Source organism: Gorilla gorilla, chromosome 8 (genome assembly GCF_029281585.2).
Source record: "Gorilla gorilla gorilla isolate KB3781 chromosome 8, NHGRI_mGorGor1-v2.1_pri, whole genome shotgun sequence".
NCBI lineage: Eukaryota > Metazoa > Chordata > Mammalia > Primates > Hominidae > Gorilla > Gorilla gorilla.
This window is the reverse complement of record NC_073232.2, coordinates 14574713-14584346: the sequence shown is the minus strand read 5'-3', so window position 1 is coordinate 14584346 and position 9634 is coordinate 14574713. Positions and strand designations below refer to the sequence as shown.

The 9634-nt window shown below is 53.5% G+C and overlaps 1 long non-coding RNA gene across 1 annotated transcript; it reads left to right on the top strand.

Moving 5' to 3' along the window:
* The first annotated feature begins 7110 nt into the window (after positions 1-7110).
* On the top strand, positions 7111-8701 carry LOC129525148 (uncharacterized). The gene is made up of 3 exons (XR_008669248.2): positions 7111-7388; positions 7919-8018; positions 8132-8701. It is a non-coding gene; the product is annotated as an uncharacterized lncRNA (long non-coding RNA).
* The last annotated feature ends 933 nt before the right edge of the window (positions 8702-9634 follow it).

Below are 9634 nucleotides of genomic sequence, written 5' to 3'. Positions count from 1 at the left end.
TGTGGTTGTCGTCTGTTAGGTTGGTGCAAAGTACTTGCGGTTTTTGCCATCTAAAGTAATGGCAAAAACCATGATTACTTTTGCACCAATCTAATAACGTCTTTATGGCGGACTCGAGTTGGGGACGCTCCTTCGGGTGCTCTTCCGAGGATAGCTGGGCTGTCTCCGGAGCTGCAGCGTCTTGGGCCGCCGGAGGGTGGCTGACGGCGGATCTACTTTTTGTGGCTGTGGACACCTTTCAGCACCGCCTCCTTGGTCCTCAAAGCCCCTACTTTGGCTCGGGCTTTGGGAGGGGCAGGCGCTTCCTTCATTACCTTGGGCGCCATCTTGAGAAAAGGGTCCTGGCAGCTCCGTTTCCGGTGCCTCCCGCGGGTGGCAAGCCTTCGAGACGGCCGCATCGGGCAAGTGCTGCTGTCTTCTCTGCTTTACAGATGTGGGGAGGTCTGGGAGGTTAAACCATTTCCTCCAGATCACATTCCGGGGAAGAGGAGCCCAGCTGTGCCTGACTGCTCCTTTCTTCTCACTGCTTCTGCGGAGGTGGAGACGCCCGCGTGGCCCGTGTTGTCTTCCTCTGCCCACTCCAGGCCAAGCATCCCCCTTCCTGTTACGCGCTCTTTGGTGGCTTCACTGTCCTGGACACCCCCTCAGATCTGTGCTGTCTCAGAGAAAGCAAGCGAGAATGGGCCCACGGTGCTCCTCGTCTTTGGAAATGGATTTTACCTTTGTAAGTGAGAGCTTTCAGAGGCACAGAGTCCTGGGGCTGCATAGGAACAGGGGGCCTGGTCGGGGCTCTTTTCCTTTCCGGGACCTCTTTCTCTATAAAGAAAATAAAAATGCGATTTGATGACTGTTGGTACAAATATGAATGTAACCTAGGCTGGATTCATAACTGTATATTATTATTATATTAAAATTTGATTTGAAAAGAAGTGGGGGCTGGGTGTGGTGGCTCATGCCTGTAATCCCAACACTTTGGGAGGCTGAGGTGGGTGGATCACGAGGTCAAGAGATCGAGACCATCCCGGCTAACATGGTGAAACCTCGTCTCTACTAAAAAATACAAAAAAATTAGCTGGGCGTGGTGGCGGGCGCCTGTGGTCCCAGCTACTCGGGAGGCTGAGGCAGGAGAATCGCTTGAACCCAGGAGGCAGAGGTTGTAGTGAGCTGAGATCAAGCCAGTACACTCCAGCCTGGGCAATAGAGTGAGACTCTGTCTCGGAATAAATAAATACATTAATTAATTAATAGAAGTGGAAGTAAGAACATTTTCTTGGGTCCCTAAAATATTGTGGGCTCCAGACACTGGAGGATAAGTCACCCCGAGTGTCCTACCCTTTATAATGAGTGGGAATTTAGCCATGGGGCTGGGCCGAAAGGGGCTGCTTTGGGGAAGTGATCCTTCTGGGATCCTGTAACTGCTGAAGATCAGAACAAAAGGGGAGATTCTTGAGGTTAGCTTTTTAACTTTTTTGAGACAGGGTCTCACTCTGTCACCCAGGCTGGAGTGCAGTGGCGTGATCTTGGCTCACTGCAGCCTTGATTTCTCATGCTTAAGCAATTTTCATGCCTCAGCCTCCAGAGTAGCTGGGCTGGGACTACAGGTACACACCACCATGCACGGCTGATTTTTAAATTTTTTTCAGAGACAGGGTCTCCCTATGTTGCCCAGGCTGAGGTGAGCTTTTAAGTGTCACCATTAAGCTGCTTGAAGCTCGGGGTCCTCTGCATGTTCTTAGTTTTCATGAATGAGCTGCAGGTTCACCCCTAAATATTTGCCAGCCACTGCTCAGGCACAGGTTTGTGGTCTGAGTCGTTGGTGCGCAGACGTCCTGAACCCCATTGGCCCTGACCTGCGGGTGAGAGCTGCAGCAGGCTCAAAAGCTGCCCAGGTCCATTTGCACCCTCCTGGTGTTTAGCGTTTGGCCACACGGGGGCATGAGCGGGACAGCCTAGATCGGCCTGCGTCCCATCTGGGCCGCGGGAGGAGCCGCGGGAGAAGCCTTGGGCCTCGCCAAGCTGACTGTGGCCTGGGCCCAGGAGGGTGTCTTCTAGAAGGCCCCTGCTCCCTGCCACCATCAGTAATCCTCAGCCCTGGAGGCACTGAAGGCAACTCAGTCCCAGGGAGCCACGGGCTGGGTGGAGCTGGGCCACCCTGATTACAAGTCGTTCAGAGCTGGTGGCCTGGGGGTGTCACACCCCGGGCCTCGGACTTCTTACCTGAAACACGCAGGGTGCCTGTGAAAGGTCTCAAAGGTCACTTTATGCTCTCAATTCTTCTAAAATTAAAATTAATTTAAAAAGACTTTTTCAGCTTTATTGAGGTATAATTAACAAATAAAAATTGTATATATTTAAGGTGTACATGATGCTTTGATATATGTGTAGACCGAAATGATTATCACAGTCAAACTAATGAACAAACCCATCAGCTCACGTAGCGACAGTATTTCTGTGTGTGTGGTGAGAACACTTAAGATCAAATCTTTTAGCAAATTCCCAGAATACAGTATTATTAACTGTACTCACGATGCCATACATTAGATCTCAAATAACTTACTCATCCTGCATAGCTAAAATGTTATACCCTTTGACTGACTCAGATCTTAATTCTGCAGAAAATGCACCAGGGCCGAAGTGTAAGCAGACAAGGAGGGTCTCCAGGGACCACCATAGGATTTTTTTTTTTGAGACAGGGTCTAGCTCTGTTGCCCAGGCTGGAGTGCAGTAGTGTGATCACAGCTCACTGCAGCCTTGACCTCCTGGGTTCAAGTGATCCTCCCATCTCAGCCTCCTGAGTACAGCTGGGACCACAGGTGTGCACCACCACATCCAGGGACTGGAGGAATTTAATCCAGTTGAGCCATCAGCCTGGGTTACAGCCTCCTGCCCTGCAGCCTACTCTTCCCAACCCTGGGTGGAATGAGGCCACCCTGTTGGTCAGAACCAGCTCCTGAAAGACCCTGGCAACTTAGACGTGAATCCCAGTGAACTTTCCTCATGACAATGCTAAGTCTCTACCCTGGAAAAGCTGCAGCTTCAGGACCATAACATGCAACCCATGTGCTGGCATGATGACAGGGTCCTGTGCCACAGAGAGCCCTGCTCTACATGCGACAATGCACCCTCTGCCCTCTCCATTGCCCCATAATACCCTCCTGTCACTTTCCCTTGGAGAGACACTGCTTTGAGAATATGCCCAGTGCCCTCCTTATTGGAGCCAAGTAATAAACTCATGGATCAAAACTTGCATTCTCACAGAGAGTTGTTGTTGCTTGACAGGGGAATGAACCCTGCTATTTTTCGGGTAGCAGAAGCTCATGTTTCATGGCACGGCCAGTTTCTGATACCTGCTTGGCCATTACCTTGGCTGGGTGACCTGAGGCAAGTCACCTTTCCTCTCGGATTCTCTCTTTGTGTGTTGTTGGCCCTGTCATTTCATTTTTTATTTTTGTTTTTGAGACAGTTTCATTTTGTCACCTAGGCTGGAGTGCAGTGGCATGATCTCAGCTCACTGCAACCTTCGCCTCTTGGGTTCAAGCAATTCTCGTGCCTTAGCCTCCCAAGTAGCTGGCACTACAGGTACACACCACCATGCCTGGCTAATTTTTGTATACTTTGGAGAGACGGGGTTTCGCCATGTTGTCCAGGCTGGTCTTGAACTCCTGAGCTCAAGTAATCTTCCTGCCTCAGCCTCCCAAACTGCTGGGGTTTACAGGCGTGAGCCACCGCACCCAGCCAGCCCTGTCCTTTCAATGGACCCTAGCTTGTCTGGGAGCATTCTTTGTGGGGTGAGAGGGGAGTCCATGTAAACTTTGTTTTCTACCTCCATCCCCCACACTGGCTGAGGAAGGTCTGGCTGGGGGCTGTCTCAGAGGAAGGGGGCTGCCTACAGGGGGCCAGGTGATTCCATCACCCGGAACCTCGAACCTTCCACTGTCCTGCTGCTGAGGCCTGGAGGGACAGCTGAGTCTGGGGAGAAAAAAAGCCAGGAGAACTGTGCCTGAAGTAGAAAGTCCACTAATTTGTCCAACAACCATAGCCCTGCACCCCCGGCTCCCACGCGGCTTCGTCCAGACCCGACAATGAACCGCTTCCCCAGGTGTCCATAGCCCTGCAATCCCGGCTCCCACGCGGCTTCGTCCAGACTCGGCAATGAACCGCTTCCCCAGGTGCTTGTTATTTAAAGTGTCTCCACCATCCTGTGACTTCTCTTAAATTTAACCATCTTGGTGTCTTACCACCCGGCCCCGAACAGGGGTGCGGAGGAGTTAGCTGGGTGCTGACGGAGAACGCAGAGTTCTGGGTCGTGCTCCGGGTTCGTTTTGTAGAAATGTATCGAGGGAATGAATCATTTTCATCAATGGGTGTTTTCCCTCCTATCTTTTCATTTCTTTTTGTTTTAGGACATCTTAGTATCTTGGAATTCTGGGAAGGAGAATGTAAACATTTTTCAGAACCAGCATTTTCCCGTCTTCTGTTTGGTCTGGGGCAGTGTCTTGGCCTCTCCTGGGATGTGGTGGCTGTGGAAGGCTGGTGGGGGTGCACCTTCCACAGCACCCCGAGACCCTGGGTAGCTCCCACTTGCCTGCTCTTGCTTTCAGCCCTAAGGGCCAGCTGGTGGGGCCGCCACTCAGCTCAGGGCTGGTGCAGGGCGCTCAGGGCATGTCTTTTGTCCTGATGGGCTCTGGAGGCCGCAACCTCAATTCTGCCTTTTGGTTTTCCCAAGTAAAGGAGAAACACCCAGCCCGGGGTGGGCGGGATGATGCTCGGCTCCGAGTGGAGGCTGGAACACAAAGTGAGTTTCTCCGGGGTGTGGGTTCCTCCTCTGCCATCTGGCAGCCTCCCCATTTCTTCCTCCTCCCCCTGTCCCATGCACTCATCAACCACCTAAGCCTAAACCACTTTCCCAGCGGCTCCCTCCTCCTTCCTCTGTGGATCCTGGGATTCTGTGGCCCATGAGATACCTCCAGCTTCCCTAACCTGGAGGCCAAGGTCACCTGCCCAGCAGCCTTAACTTTGGCAGGGCAGGTGTCCCGAGACCTCCCTCCCTGGGACCCCAGCCACCTCCCCCACAGCCTGCCCATTCTCCATCCCCCCTCCCTGTAAGCCAGGCTCCAAAGCCAGTCATAACAAGGCACAAGAAAGGAAAGCAGAGAAAAGGAAAAACATGTATCTTGGCCTTAACACAAACCTAGAGACGATTCACTTCCAAACCACTGAAAACAAGGACGTGCCAGGGCTCTGATGCAAGGGTCTGATGCGGTGCACTCACTCCTGGCCTTGCAGAAAGGGGTCTCTGTTGGGGGGTGGGGGTGAGAATGGGGAGCGACAAGGGAGGAGACAGTCCCCCCACTCTGAAGCAGGGCTGAAAGTTGAGCCCCCATAGGGCTTCCCACATGGAGCAGGCACAGGGGAGGAAGTGGCTGTCTGGAGGGCAGACTGTCAGGCAGCCTTTGCCAGTCCTGGCCCCTCTTCCCCCTCCTCAGCCCTCCATGCAACCCCAGCCTCTCCCAGAGGGCCTGACTGTGGTTTTTCCTGTTAACTCCGCCTGTTCTTCTGCAGCCTTTGAAGCTCAGCTCTTTCCTTCCATGCTGTAACCTCAAATCCTGGCCCCTCTGCTTCCTTCGGTGGGGGATTGTCCTTTCTTTTCAGGTCCCTGCATCCTTGTCCAGGAGCAGCCATCAGTGTGGAGCTGGGGCTTGGAGATCTTGCTCCCCGCTGCCTCTAGGGCTCAGGGGCATGGCTGCCGACCACACAGGGGCAGGTGGGTATGTGTGCTCCCTGCAGGAGGACAGGTCTGGCATGGGTCAGATGCCTGCTACTGTGATCTGTGGGACTTGGAGGGGTGTCCCTGACACTGAGCAGCTCCTTTCTTCTCACACAATTCTGGAAAAGCCCATGAGGCTGGGGCAATTGCTGCTTGGAGATTGTCTCTTACGAGGGAAGAGGTGGAAGGATTCATGCATTCCTTCACTCACTCACTCATTTACTCCTTGATCATTTCAGCACTGAGTGGGTACCTGCACTGTTCCGGTCTCTTACCGTAGATTGAGAGGTGGGCTCTTCCAGATTGACAGATGGGTTTGACATAGTCTCAGGCTCTGTGCACGGGGCTCCTGGGGCAGCTCAGAGCTGCAGTGCAATCAGGTTATACCCCATAAGGAGAAGCTGCCTGGGACCTTGACCCCTGGCCAGCAGAACAGCTGCTGCAGCTGTCACTGATTACCGAGCCTGCGTGGGCCTCGGGGTCGAGTGTCATTTGTCACTCCGGAGAGGACATACTAATGCCTCTCACAGCTTGTGGAGGAAACCTGCAGGCCTGTGGGGTTTCATAGGCTAGCGAGGGCCCTGCAGGCATGGCCTGGGCCAGGAGCGGCTTTCTCAGTCTGTCCGTGAGGCCCTGGTCCAGGGAGCCTTCCAGGGCCCGGGCACGTGGCCACCCACTTTCTCAACCTCCTTACTGAACAAGACACACTTTAAGGCTCAGTCTGGAGCTGACCTTCTCCCTGTGATACTTGGTGATGAGAAGTCTTTCCACCTCCCGAGCCTTGCCCTTTTTGGGGGCATGAGATCCTGGGATGTTATTAACCCTCTGAGGCTCGGTTCCTCATCAGCAGCTTGGGAATCATTGTAGTTCCTACCTCCAAAATTCTTAAAAGACCTGTTGTTATTATTCAACTTTCCAGACAGTTTAAAAGAAAAGTGCTGGAGAAACAGATCATCATAACAGCACATTTTATTGTAGTCTTCTGACGAGCCATGTAGTGAGGTACAGCCACTACTCTCTAGGTGTAGAGAGTAGAGAAATCTGCTAAATCCTGAGTTTGATAATGAGGAAACAGAGGCCCGGAGAAATTAAGAAATATAAGGGCACACACTGTTAAACAGTAGAGCTGGGATTGCCACCTAGATGTTGGATGATGGAACCCACGCTTAACCACTACCCTGTCCCACCTCCCAGCGAGGGGAAGAGAAACAGCCACAGAGCCTCTGCCTTCTTTTAAAGCACATCGGCTTCACCTTCAGAGTGGAATGCTGAGCCCTGCCTGGGCTTGCCCTGCAGCGTTTGGGCGAGGAGCTGAGGTCCTTGCACAGAGTGGTGTGGTTGGTGCATGGTTGCATGTGCACTGCCCAGATGCAGAGTGTGGACTTTGCTCAGAAGCACAGCATCTGTGAAGCTTTCGGAAATTATCCCTCTGGCTCCAGCCCTTTCTAGAGATCTCCACGCACATCTCTGCATGAAGGTTTCACAGTCACTGGGTTTCCCAGGGCCTTCTCTTTGCTAGGAATATCTGAGACGCACTCTGCAAGATGAGTTGGCAGCATCTCTGTGCCTCTGGTTTTGCCAGGCTCCACCAACAACCCGCTAAGAACTCTTCACCCTCAAGGTAAAACCCAAACTCCTTAGCACAGTATTCAAGGGCCTGCTTCCCTGCCTACCTGCCCGCCTGCATCCCTGCCCACTTGCCCACCTGCCTACCTGCTTACTTGCTCACCTGCTTACCCGCTTGCCCGCCATACTTACCTGTCCAGCTCGTCTTCCCTGGCCCTCCTGCTGCTGTTCTGCATGGGAACTGCCACTCTCCCATCTTCTCCAGCCAGCCCTCCTCTCTACTGCCGCATCCGCGGCCCTTCACTGTCCTCACGACTGATGCATCCACCCTGGTCCACATGCCCCAGATGCTCCTTAGGGCAGCAGCCCCACTGAAGCATCTTCACATTCCCATAGAAAATTGTGAGATGCCAGACAGGGACAAGCAGCTCCAAGATGAGGGGATCAGAACTAGAAATGAAAAGGGATTTGTTGTCCATCACCAAGAAAACCAGCATGAGAGGCGGGATTGGAACCCTGTCCCATGGCATCTGGGGTCGATTTGTTTAGGGGGCCACAGGGCTTTTTCACCCATGTCCACCTTAGTGCACTGAGGGGAACCCCAGTGAAGGCCAATGAGGGAAACCACACATCATTGAGGGCCGACGGAGGCCCCCAAAGCCCAGATCGCTATGCTCCCCAGTAGGTAAGCATCCCCTGTGAAGAAAACCTACCTTCTCTCTCCCTCCCCAGATCCCCATATCCAGACAGAGTGAGGAAATGCATAAAAACAAAACACAAAACACACTCCTTCTCCAGGTCCCCAGACACCCTTAACACAGCTATCTGCAGGATTGAATGATTGCTGGGACCACACAATTTACACTTGGCTCTCGTGGTCCGGAGGGGAGGACTGCGCCAGCATGAGAAGACCAGAGAGCAAGTAAATGGAAATTTGGCGAGATCCTGTGGCTGCTGTTGGTGGCTGCAGCCAGACAGGAAAACTGAGATGGTGTGAGCAGAAAGGGCTGGAAGGAGTTGGCTTTTTCCAAGAAATTACAGCGGAATCTTCTTCCAAGAGGCTGGGGGCCTCTGCAGACATGATCTCATTACTTACTCCCCAAATCCCCCAGCTTCCCTACGGACCAAGGGCCAGGGGTCTCTGCCCAGTCCTAGCTCCAAGGAAACTCACACTTGGCAGATTTTCCTAATCGGAGCTGGCCTTGAAGTTTGCTCACTGATAATCACCAGAAAATCACCCCAACAATGGGTGATGCCAGAGTGTCCTCAAGCTTCAAGGGTCCGTAAAAACACTTGACTCCCCCAGGACAAAAATGACTGGGGGAGACACGCAGCTCTTCAAAGAGAACGGTTTCATTCTGTACCAAAGGGTGTCTCAATTTGCCTTGGCAAGAGAGGCAGCACCGTGTTGTGGGTGGGTGGCACTCGGGGGGGCGGGTGGCACTCGGGGGGGCGGGCGGCACTCGGGGGGGCGGGCGGCACTCGGGGGGGTGGGCGGCACTCAGGGCATCGGCGGCACTCAGCGAGGCGGGCGGCACTCCGGGGGGTGGAAGGCACTCAGGGCATCGGCGGCACTCGGGGAGCCGACCACCCGCATGTTGGAGCCTCTTCTATGCCACAAGCCCTTTGCCAGACACTGACCATTAACACAAGGTGCGTCAGAGCTGGGCCTTAGCAAGCAGGGGCAGAGTTGTGCTTATGATAAGTGCTAAATGAAGTCCTGGAGTTGGTGCAGAAGAAGAGAGTCTAGGGCTCCCGGAAGGCTTTGTGGAGCTGCCGTGCTAGCTCCCATGCAGCGTGCCAGCTATGGGCAGGCACTGTGCTGAGTGACCCCTGGACATCAGCTCACTTAATCTCTGTAACAACCCGGAGTCTGCTCAGAGCATGGCCCATTGGCTACCTAAGTGCGGTGCCAGGCATGGGCCATGGACGTTCCCTGGGTGAATGGCTGACAATGATACCCACTGCAAAACAAGGAGGCTGAAACCCTGGAAGAAAAGCAGCTTATCAGCAGTCCCTGAGTCCGGGAGTCAGATGACAAACCCAGGACCCCAGTGGTTAAGAGTCCAAGCCTGGACACCAGAGAGGCCAGGCTGGACGGGGCTGGGCCTCTGAATGCATGGGTTTGGATATGGAGATAAAAATATTTCAGAGGCTGTTGGGAGAATGAAATAAAATATAAACTTGCTCAGCACAGGCCTGGCCTGCAGTCACCGTGGAATAAATTACCATCCACGGAGCTGCGCTCTGATGCTGGGTCTGTGGGTGCCTGCTGCGGTCATGCTGTGCTTTCCCTGGACG